Below are 13,258 nucleotides of genomic sequence, written 5' to 3'. Positions count from 1 at the left end.
AGTTTGTGATTTGATATTTTTCGTCGGGATATATATATGGTGGCTTATACCTGACATTTCCGCGCGAAAAACCGAAAAAGACGACAGACGCCAATCTGAGGTAAAAAAGACACCATTTAGCATAACGCTTTGGCGTCTTTTTTTTAAACCGCTCTTTCGCGTTTTTTCGTGATTTTGCTTTGACTGTTTTTCGTCTCTCCGCTTTGGCAGGTTTTCTTCTTTTCGTTATTCCATTTTTCGCCCGACGTCTTTGTGGGTGCAACAAAGCGAAAAGACAAAATGTCAGGTTTCAGACACCATAGGGATATGCTATAAATACCATTCCTCTCCGTTGTCTATTGGTTTATTGTGTAAACTCATGGACTTGTAGGTATATCTAATAAAACCGCGGTAAACTGCATTTTTAAGTATATTCCAACATAATACGCGTCACAGTTGCATTCAGGGAACCTTCAAACGAGTAGCATCAGGGGCTACACTGTCCCACTGGGACCGTAAGGATAGATAACTCGTGCGGACTTATGAAGATTTAACGCACTATGCTACTCCTGATACAAGTATTGACATTTATTTTAATAATAAATAGATTAAGTTATTGAACGTTTTGGGTGAGTATTGAAGTTGGTTTATTACAAGTTATTCCCCTTCAACTGAATGGACCTTTCATTACCCAACGGCATCGTAACTTCCTTTTATGGACACGCTTTAAAGAGAAAGTAGGAGAACTCACCTGGACGGGTTTGTGGGAATAATTGGAGATTAAATAATAATAATAATAATAATAATAATATTTCATTTTATTTCCGTGTCACACATTTTTACACAATAAATACAGTTTCTTTAAAATGTATTCCATCATAGTAAAAATGCCCAGCCATTAACTGGCTTGTGAGACACGATTATATACATAAAATATACAGTTATACTTAAAATGGTTATCCATTAAATATGCTGGAGGATTGTGTTGTGAGGGCTGACCGAATTCTTGGCGTCAGCCCGAGTAAAGATTGTCGCGACCAGAATACACCACAAAGTTTTATATAAAACATGATGTAAATTCGAATTTTTGTTGGTAGTTGTCTTCTCTTCTGTAAGTACCTGATGCATTTCATCTTTCAATGTATTAATAAAAAAGGACGAATTTTTACTCTTTGATGAACTGGAATAAATTTTTAAAAAAAACAAAAATCGCACGCTTTCTCTTGACCATGTGTAGTCATATTTCATCATTACATTACCAATATATAGAGTTAACACATTTATCATAGCACACAAGCTATAATTGCGGAGGATAGATTTGTTGGTCTGCGTATATGCCCCTTTCGAAAAATCAACGATACAATCTGACAGCTGGTGTACAAGTGTTGACAAAAATTATGGACACAGTATAACGAGAGACCTCAAAATGAAAACAAGCTATAAAGAACAGACAGATGAACTCGAAAACACAATAAACAAGCTATAAAGAACAGACAGATGAACTCGAAAACACAATAAACAAGCTATAAAGAACAGACAGATGAACTCGAAAACACAATAAACAAACTATAAAGAACAGACAGATGAACTCGAAAACACAATAAACAAACTATAAAGAACAGACAGATGAACTCGAAAACACAATAAACAAACTATAAAGAACAGACAGATGAACTCGAAAACACAATAACAAACTTTTAAAAGAAAAGAATGTGTCCAAAAGAGAGCTATAAAAATTCCAGGCAGAAATAGTTAAATGAAAAATCAGCTCGAAAAATGTAAGAAAGAATATGGAACGTTTCAACTTAAATTAGAACAAATTGAAAATGACATAACAGAATCGAAACCTAGGGACAAGAAAACAACAAGCTGGTGACAAATGGTAACAACACTAAGGAAGACATTAACGAGCAGGGCAGTTAGATGTAAACACTTAGTGTAAATATAGAAAAGAAAATTAGCATATTGAGTCAGATTTTTCTGGAACTAAGGAAAAATATCTGTCTGAATAGCGCACAGAGATATGATGACGAACAACAGAACGTTGTGACGAGTCTTAAATGCAAAATAAAACTTACATATCAGAATGTGAAACAACATGATACGGAGTGCAAAGACTTAGACGAATTCATAAAATTCTTAAATTGTCGACTTCAACTCTACAAAAACAACTAAACTATCTCAAAAAATAGTTTCAAAGGGCCCCAACATACGCCCAATGAACATTTACGACTCAACATGATAAATCATGTTGGTATTTATTAAACTCTAAACAAAACTCTTTCGAGAGAACATCACGTGCATTTCAATAGTTAAGATCGGGTACGGTGTCCCTTGTTCGTTCCGGTGCACATCCTTGTGCTCTAAATCCTTTAACGGTAGCGAGCCTTACCAAATTTATCCATCCGCATTATATGAGTGCGAGCTTGGGCAATTGACAAAAACTGACATAACAATGCTTTTTATTAGTAAATCTATTCAAGGGTTCTAGAAAAGACCCAGAACGCATTGCGACATTAGAAAATTATCCCTTTTGGAAGATTGTGTAGATTGAAAAAAATGGCTCTTGTTTATAAAGTTTTTGTTACTAGACTCTTTTTGTTTCGACTAGGTAGACCCTACCAGAACAGATTCATCCCCGACATAATTAAAATATAAAAAAAAGTATTCTTTTCATCAAAATCTAGATGCTTTTGTTAAAATAGGATTTTTCGAAAGAAAAATGATTGGCAAAACAACAATATATAATTTGTAAGGATAAACGAGGAGTACAATTTAAAGGAACGCATGACAGATTTCATCAATTTTTAGAGAAATACATAATCAATTCTAACCTAGTATTTTATGGAAGTTAGCGCTCCGATTTCCTCAATACAGAATAGTTACAGTATGTAATCAAAATAGTTGAAACCATCCGTTGTTTGATTACCATGGTATTATGTTATTTACGTGTGATGAATTGATAACAAAAAGCATATGTCAGTTTAAACAAATATTGTCATCAAAAATACATATGGTTAAACTACACATGGGATATTTCGGAATTGTTTTCTAAACACAGTATCGGAGACATTTCAGAACCGGAAGTGTGGTTTGTTGGGTCCTCTATTATAAGACATGCATCCGTGGCTACACAATTCAGGCCGGGAGGTCCCAGCCTTTGTTAATGGTGGTTTGGAGCATGCATATTGTGGCAAGTATACAGTGGCTTGGGTATCAATCAAATGGAAAGGAAGCAATCTACAAATGCTGTTGATCCATAAGGGAGGAAATGGTTAAGGGAAAGTGGTTATAGCCAAGTTTCGAAGATCTTTTATTTTTTTATTTGCGGTTGCTGTTCATCTCTTTGCCAGGATAATATTTTCACAAGTATTGGCCCAGCTTAATTGTATGTACAGCAACCATGGCAACACGTAGGCGTAAGTTGGACAGTGCTGTAGCGGAGGAAGTTAAGTCTTCACTGAAGATAAAGTTTTAGATTTAAACATATTTATTGCCCCAAAATTGAGCAGAGGATTAGGCACAAGTTATTTCAACTTATGACCGCCTTTTCCTCTAATAAAATACATGATAAATATTTACATGATAACATTAACAAGGCATACATAATATATTTAACATTTAGTACATTTTACTTAAATCTGTTGCTGGATTTGATAAAAATTTGCACGTGTCTGAATACTTCTGTATTGGTGGTTAGGGACAGATTTTCATTTCCAAATAAAAATAGATGTAAATTCACTTGATCTAAGTTCAACATGTTTATACTTTGAAAAAATGATATTCTTACCCTATCATAAAGCTTACATTCTAGGAAAAAGTGCCCAACATCCTCACAGTAATGTCCACAAGCACACGATGGGTTATCAACAATCTTAACACGGAACAAATCACTTTTCAAAGAGCTGCACTGATGTTTGAGTCTCGTATGTAATATATTCAGCTTACGTTCGCCAAAATTATAATAAGATGGAGGACAAGAATTAGCGTCATTAGACAAAGAAGATTTAAAAGCATTCAAAGATGGTAATGTTCTTATTGAATTGTCTAGCGAATTCCACAGACGTAAACTTGATGGCAGAAAAGAAGAGTTACTTAGGGAGTGTCTGAAAGAAGGAATGATATAATCATGTTATACAAAACGAGTACAAAATGAAAGATTTTACAAAACATCTGCCGTAGACCTTGGAATAAAATATACCAATCGCCATTCTGTGACCCAAGTAGTCATTACCCATTATCGAGAAATGAATACCATGAGGTCACAGAAAGGCGAGGAGGATAATTTATATCAGAACATCGTGCGATCCAGCAACACATAAAGTTTATAAATGGTTTATGTACAAAATATGCAATACAGATATAGCAAAGTAAAAAACACTTTGCATACATCGACAAGGAAAAACAAATAGAACTTATAAAAAAGACAGTGGCTAGGATTATAAAGAATGACTTTGATGTACAGTTTTCATTTGTGAAAAATATATATAAATACAATCTAAAACCAAATAAGAGACATTTTTGATAGATATGGTCCGAGATATACTGAAAGGAACGACAGAAGGATAAAGTAGACTCAAATACAACAAACGGTAGAGTTCATATTTCTTATTAGAGAAGGCATAAAAATACATATATAATAATATTGAAAACAAACATGTACATGTATGCTACTAACTTAAGATAATACTGACGATACATGATACTACTGACGACATATGATAATAATGACGACAAATGATACTACTAGCGACATATGGCACTACTGACGACATACGATAGTACTGGCAACACAATAATAATAATGACGACAACTGGCGACATATGATACTACTGACTGCATACAATACTATTGACAAAAGTATGATAATGACGACATATACTACATATAATACTAATGACGTTATATGATACTACTAGTGACATATGATGTTACTGACGACATACGATACTACTGTCGACATAATTATAATAATGACGTTATATGATATAACTAGTGACATGAGAATACTGTCGACATATGATAATACTAGCGACATATGATACAACTGACGACATATGATATTATTGACGACATATGATATTATTGACGACATATGATACTTCTGACGACATATGATACTACTAGCGACATATGATTATATTGACGACATGATAATACTGGCCACATATGATACTTCTGACGACATATGATACAACTAGCGACATATGATAATATTGACGACATATGATAATACTAGTGACATATGACTCTACTAGCGACATATGATACTTCTGACGACATATGATACTTCTGACGACATATGGTACTACTGGCGACATATGATAATATTGACGACATATGATAATACTGATGACACATGATAATAATGACTACATATGCTACTACTGTCGACATATCATAATAAAGACGTCATATGATACTGCTAGCGACATATGATAATACTAGCGACATATGATTATAATAACGACAAATGATACTACTGACGACATATGGTATTTCTAGCGGTACAAGATTCTACTAGCGACTAATAGCTACTACTGACGTCTATAGATACTGTAGGCGACATGTGATACTAATGACGACATGATGCTTCCGGCGACATAATAAATCCCATAATTGGTAAGACAGTAAAGCTTGCTTTACTATAACACCACGTGTAATTATATAAAAAAAATCATGACTTCGTCAAAGGGATCGTTATATATATATATTATTATTATATATATTAGATGTCATGATAACGACATTTTACGCCCGAAACATTTGAACATTTTTTCCACAACAAGGAAATGGTGGAAATTGGAAAAACATTTGACAGAAACAAATGAACTTTAGATGATGTATGTTATCGAGAGATGATTAAATACTAAAACCATAACTTTTATTCCATGCTAAATCATCATATAAGAATGTCAAAGACCGCTTCACGCTAAGCACATTTTACTCCTGGTTTATCAAGTCTTTGTAACCGGGAATCAAACGCTCGATGTCGGCGGATGATTTAATGATAATTTTCGAAGATTCAGGTTTCATCTGGAGGAAAACACGACCATCGCTTGTCCAAAAGGATCTAATTTGGCGCTTATATCGAAGTTTGTTCAAATCATTCACCAGAAGATGGTGGAATTTGGTGAGAGCCTCTACGACCATTGTTCCATCCGGATTTCCCTTCAAACGTTTCTTGTTATCGAAAACAGCTTGTCTATCCCGATAACGCACAAAACGGGCAATCAGCGTTGTTTTCCCATGTTTGACGGGACCAAGAGGGTGGCAACGAGACATGTCCTTGTGCGACAAATTAACATTAAGTTTTGAACGACAAAGATCGAGAACTGTTTCAAGCGCGTCAAATTTGTCGGCGACAGGGATGTTGAGAAATTTCAAACAAGTCCGTCGGGAGTATTGGGCCGCTTCCTCGAGGTCAGCTTCTTGGGCTAGCTGGACTTTCTCCAAACGTTTGATGGTTTCTTGTAGGGAGGAAATTTGTTGTTCCAACTTACTTACTGACGAGGTAACGGATTTCATATTATCTGACACCAAATTTCCAACACTATCATGGACAACTTTCTTTATTTCATTATCATTTTCTATGAAATGTTTCATCTGCGGCTCGAGTTGGGAATTTATTTCAAGTGCAATCGAATTTGAAAGTACAGCAGAAAGTGCGTCAGAGACCGGCTTGACCAGTAACTGCACCAGGTGATTGACAAATGACGGTTGAGACATAGCTTGATAAATAGCGTCAGAAAGTTCACACACATGTTCCGACACCTGGTGTAGCTGGTGCTGAGACTGGGCATCAGGAGGGGAATCGTAAGGTTGGAGCCGTTTGGAATCCACTTGAACAGAGTTATCGGGTGATATGAAGTCAATTGTCCGTTTGCCGGACAACACTGGTGTAGTGTATGCGGTAGCTTGGTCGTGAGTGATAAACTCACCTGACACAGGTGTGTTAATCTGGACAGGTGTTTCGCTTGACTGACCGCTCATAGTCTATATTAACGTACCCGGATCAAACACAAATATCAAAATACGGCTTTTAGATATTACAAAATCGCAAACAGACTTGGATAACGTGAAATAAGATTGTGACCTCTCCTGCCGGTCAAGGAAATATAAAGAAATATTGCATCAATCACTGTACATACCGTCAATTATGTCGCCACTGCTTTTTGCTGTCTGCCTTGCTAAGCCATCACGTGACCAATAGTAGAAGATAAAGTACACTTGTCAGATGTGGGCAACACTTTTTTAAACAAGTTTTAAGGAGCTTCCGAATATTTGTTGAAACGGGAAGGGGTCCATTATTTCCCATGAAGGTAATATTTTATCAGAACAATAGGATAAGGTCACAACTAGTTATAGGTTTGCGCTCCTTCCCCATTAGGGTGTGAAAATGGCTAAGTCATGTTTATAACATGTCTAGGCCATTTGGCGTTTGTGCCGTGCGCAACTTGTTTTGTGAAGGCTGGCCAAATACTTATCGGCAGCCGGAGTAAAGAATGCCGGTACCAAAATACACAAAATAAATAAATAAAACATATATATGAAATTTTGAATTTTTGTTTGTAGTTGCCTTCTGTTCTATAATAATGTCTATTTTGATAATTAATAGAGGAAGTCACGTGGCGTTGTAGGTGATGTATTGACATAAGTGTATTACTAGTTACCCACCCGCCACATCATTGACTTGGGTTTTGAAAGTGTACTGCGCCCAGTTCTCTGTTTGTGAGTTTCAGATATGGCACTCACTACTAGGTGGACGAAACACGTCCGCCGAAGACATCTTGGACACGGTAATGATATAGTTATGGCGTTAACGCAGCACACAATCATAACAATACCTTGGACTATTCGTCACCTATTTGTCCGCTGTTCCCAGGAACATATTACTTATGAAAGCAATTAATGTACTTTGACCGCTGACATTCCGTGGATATCCGAGGTCAACTTATACATTTTTTTAACATTGTACTGTTGTATTTGTACTAATGAACTTGATTTGATGTTCTTGAACTTGCAGTATCTCCTTTTGGGTTTGGTGTGGTATTCCACCAAGTAATAATTTAAGTGAAAACCTGAATAAAACTAAGATGCCTCTTGCACAACAAAACGAAAGTGAAAGTGAAGTACTGGTATACCATACACATGGTCATAATGCTATTGAAATGAAAATTAATCAATGCTGAAAGATGGCAAGATTCTGGAATGGTTCAAGGTGGTATGACACACAGACAAGTAGTTCTACGTTTCAACGTCAGTCATTCTGTCATTACTCGGTTAATTTTGCTTGTGAATCAAACTGTTGACGAGAGACTACATTTAGACAAGATAGGCCACTGTCTTGACAGACAAGTGGTACCATCACTGCCAACTAACTCAGAGGACAATAAATAAATGCACGGGATCCAAAATGCCAAACAACTGGAGACTTGCGGGCTGCATTGATTCAGGAGTTGTAAAGGTTTGCTCAGAACTGTCTTCGGCACCAGGTCAAAAGAAGTATAAAAGAAGAAAGGTGGCTTTACTCAATATTGACATTTTCACAGAGCTCGTTGATTAGTTAATCTTCTCGATTAAGGAAGATGTTTAGGTAATTTTATGAAGTATCTGTTAATAAGATACAGTTAAATTGTCTTCTTCTAGTCTTTGGAATGCATTCTTTAGCACTGATAAATCACTTCCGGTCCTGTAAATTTCTTTTCTTATTGGCCATGTGTAACTTTGTTAGATGGCTGAAACGCTCCTACATTTTATTGAGTTGTCATTGGATATTTTTTATCAAACACAACGAACAAAATAAAGCCCAATCAAAGATATGGGTGGTCCCAAGTGTATGATGTCATATTGATAACGGGACAGTACTGTAATATATTGGTTTTTAAAATTATATGATCTTAATTGACTGAATTATCAGTGGAATGTAATGAGAAAGTTTTATATCATAAAAAATGGCCTTGTATCCTTTCCACATCATGGCTTTGAATATTAAATCGCCATTGTATTATATGAGGTATGACTAGACCGCTATATGATGAGTGAGATATCATAAAAAATGGCCCTGTATCCTTTCCACATCATGGCTTTGAATATTAAATCGCCATTGTATTATATGAGGTATGACTAGACCGCTATATAATGAGTGAGATTGTAAAGTATCGAATGTTTTGCTGTAATCAGAGTACCACAAAACCAGTCAGGAGGAAAACAATATGATAACTTATTTTCAACTGTTATCTTTTGGTACAATATTAGCTTTTCATCATTAACCTATGATAAGGATATGAGCAAAGTTTCACTTTAAAAAAATGATGGATGAAACAAAAATTCCAGTGATACTGGTGTATGTTTAAATACATTAATCTAATTATGATACGCATGTCTTAATTACTTACCATTACTTTTTTTCAGTTTTGGCTGGCGGTTGTCTCGCAGCAAAAGTTCAACATCACTGGATTACACATGGTTCTGCATCTTGTCCTTTGGTAAGGACTGGCTTTAATCTGACCACCGATAGCCTGGTCAAATGTATTGCTTTAATACAAATACACAACTTCAGCGAATCAGCAATAGTTTCATTCGATAAAGACACAGGATTATGTGTTGCACACGATGTCCGAAATGAACCTGACGTTCAACTGACGTACAAGATAGAAGAATCAGGTAAGTGATTTCAGTCCACAGCCAAACTAAAAATTACTTTTTTTCTTCATATTTTGATTGAAATGTATTTCTTTCACCAAAATTAGCAGTCAGAAGCTGCATGACTTATCTTGCCATTGCAGAATTCTTCAATAGTGAAATCAATTATCTCATTGTAACGCATTTGTCGATTAAAGGGAGGTAAAATCAAATGATCTCACGGGGCTGCACCATATCCGTTTTTTTATTTTGGATGATCCATAGTGAATTTATAAGACACGAAAAGATCTAGAAATGATATTTCAAATTCGACAATTAGAAATACACCATACGATATAGGATTGTTTCGATGAAAGGTCGGATATAAACTGTATAGCTTTTACGTTGTTTAGGCACAAACCGAATGACGGTGACAAAGATGACGTCACCAACCACTGAAAATTAGGGGAGATAAGCAAGTTCACTTTGACCATTTGTTTGATTCATGAACCTGTTTAAATTATGAAATTATTATCATGTATATATTACAGACACAGCGAAATGGACGAAAACGTTGACCTTTGATGAAAAAGGAACCGTTTTATCTGGAAGTATACCGGAAACAATTGCCAAGATCAGAAACGGTGCAGACATGCGAATACAAATCGGCGATGATATGTTCTATGAAACTTGGCAAGCAATAATTCGATATACAGATGGCCAACCATATATTTGTTTTAGATCTGCATTAATTCTATCAAGGTCGAGCTGGGATACTTTTGATCCAGAAGGGACCTGGGACTTCACAAACGCCTGTACCTATGGAAAGGTGTATATTCTTCAACAACACCTTGGTGATACGCATATCATCGGATCCAAAATATTGTCCAAGACAGGCACTTTGTTTGCAAGGTAAGCCAATGTTGATATTACTGTGTCGTAAATTACAAACATCTGACCTAGTAAAACTATAGCAAGACGTTATATGATGTTTCAATAAATATTTCCATGAATAGTGAGAATAGGGTAGGATTGTGAATATCTTAGCCTACTGAAACCATCATTTCAAATCATAATACATATTTATGTGTGATGCTGTTGTCTGCTCGATAACATTACTCATAGTGTACTCAAAATAGTCGCCAGCAAAATTGGGTCTAGCAGTGACGCTGTAGCAATTTTTCGGCGACATAACTGATGAACTATAGAAGAAAACAGCTGATTTTATGCATTGCGTTATCCAAGTTGTTTCGATCGCTTTCTAGTTAATGTATTTTTTTTCATTAGAATGAAATCATATCTTGATATTCAATTAAAATATGAACTGTAGGACATTTAGTCTGTTAGTTTGAAATAAAATTATTCATTGGAACAAGCGAACTACTTATCGTTATAAAATAAAGAAATGAGAAAAAAGTTATTAGAAGACGAAATAAAGAATTTACGATAATCAAAAAAAGAAATAAGTATGTAATTGGTATGTACTAACACTTGGCAGACACAAGAAACTTGGACAGGCAGTAGTGTATCATAACTACCATCTAAATTCTATATTTATTTTCTCTTAGAGATCTGTCGTGTGGTCACAGTAACCCAGTATACTGTAACAATGAAAATGGAGAGCCAACATGTCCTAATAAAATTAACCTTTTACGAGCCATACAACAAGGAGCTATTGTAAAGATAGCCAGCCCAAACCAAATAGTACCTCTCAGTCGCATAGAATTTGGCCAGATGGACTCTACCATTCAAGTGACAGGTCAGATGCCTTGGAATCCGTCCCTGAAGCTAAGTCCCTTCGACTCGTTTGCAGAACCTTCTTATTGGATATTCAAGTTATTTTCGACAACAGGACAATACGTAACAACTCGGTACTTTATTGGAAAACATAAACATTTGTTTTATCGTGAATCAAAATTCCAATATAACTGGCATGTTGACAGGACATGGTCTGTAGTATATAACACATCCGGATCAACTTCATTGCTGAAATTCAACATTCTTTCTGGTCGTAGAATTAGCGTGATGTTCGATTCTTTCGTCATGGAAGCAGACAATGTCGTCATTACTACAGACGGACGGGTCATTGCCCAGTTTCTGAGTCAGGTAGACACCTCTAGTCAGACATACTTTACAAAAGGATTCTGGAGATGGGTTACTGTTTCAACCGATGGGAACATGGAAATAACTCTATTCGAAGTAGGCGCTAATACCCTGATTGACAAAGACCAGGATACGGTTTCTGCGTGTTGGTTTGCCGAAAAACGAGTTTGGAAATCTGTTTTCATCAATGACTTTCCGAACGGTACAACAGGATCTTTGATGAACTTAACCCAAGCGATACGCGCAGGGTCCAGAGTCCGCTGTGTGGTAAAGTGTATATTCGAATCAAAAGAACAAATATTAGCCGTTACAGCAGACAACATCGTCATCAGTGAGAATGGTCATGTTTCCGTCCAGGTGTTCCGCTACATCAAACTAATTGTCAGAGCCTATTGGAGATTTCTTCTTATCAAAACAACTGGAACAGTCACCGAATTCAGGTGGCTTGCTGGGGAGCATACCCACCTAGGAACGACCGACACAGCTACCTATATCGAGTGGTTTGTGGATCAGTCCATTTGGTGAAACCAACTGATTTACTTTAGAAAATAAAAGCCACCAGGTTGACTTCTCACTTTGATGCCATTAACAATTAGACCAAGCCATGATTGTAAATCCCTGCTGTCATTGATGTCATTTACTAGGACAGGATTTGACGTTAGTATTCCGTATTAATAATGCATTTTATATTAGATTATTGAACTAAATTAATTTGTCCGAGCTCTTCCTTTTGGACATTAAAATACATATTTAATGATCACATTGTTGTATATTGAGTTAATTATCATATCGCGTTACAATATTACATATGTCTTATAAATCATTAATGCTTTATAATGGTTACACTTAATGAAAAGCTGACTATTAATTTCGCGTGTTTGTCAACGCCGCGAGTTGTGCGTTTATCTAGATCATGGGCATATCAAATTTATCTAGCCGTATAACATATTGGGCACTATGATATTTAGTGTGAACAATAACTTGGGGCATGTAAAAACGTATATTGAAAACAAGAACTTGGGAAAACTTATCGTGACGGCTTAGTGTAAATTGGGAACCGTAACTTGGGGCAATCTTACATGTACATTGAAAGCAATAATTTGGGACCATTGAACACGTGTTGCATCCTCGATACTCCAGAGGTTACGATAACTTTCGCTCTCTGCACCCTTGCAATATTTACTGGCAATTTGATTGGACAAGAGAGGATTTGAAGTAAAAAAAATAATCCTTTGAAGATTAAAAAGGAACGACACCCAACTTCCAAGCCATTACAATATACCGTTATGCGACCTCGATATTCGTTAATGCACATCAAATGATCAAACTAGTCTTCTCGTCTTAGCCACAAGGCGTCGCACATGGAACCTTCAATTTCACCATAAAATGTTCAAGGGATGCAAATATCCATAGCGAGGGAAATCCCTGGAATATCGAGGATGTATGTAATGGAGACCATAATTATGGATAATTGGTTTGACGACATCGATGGCGACAGGTAGTAAACTTTAAGGGCAGTTAAGGCGTCCTTAGAAACAGTTTTACGCGTTT

Source organism: Ylistrum balloti, unplaced genomic scaffold (assembly GCF_031769215.1).
Source record: "Ylistrum balloti isolate Yb309-2 unplaced genomic scaffold, AGI_CSIRO_Ybal_v1 Utg369666, whole genome shotgun sequence".
Lineage (NCBI taxonomy): Eukaryota > Metazoa > Mollusca > Bivalvia > Pectinida > Pectinidae > Ylistrum > Ylistrum balloti.
This window is presented reverse-complemented; position numbering follows the sequence as displayed.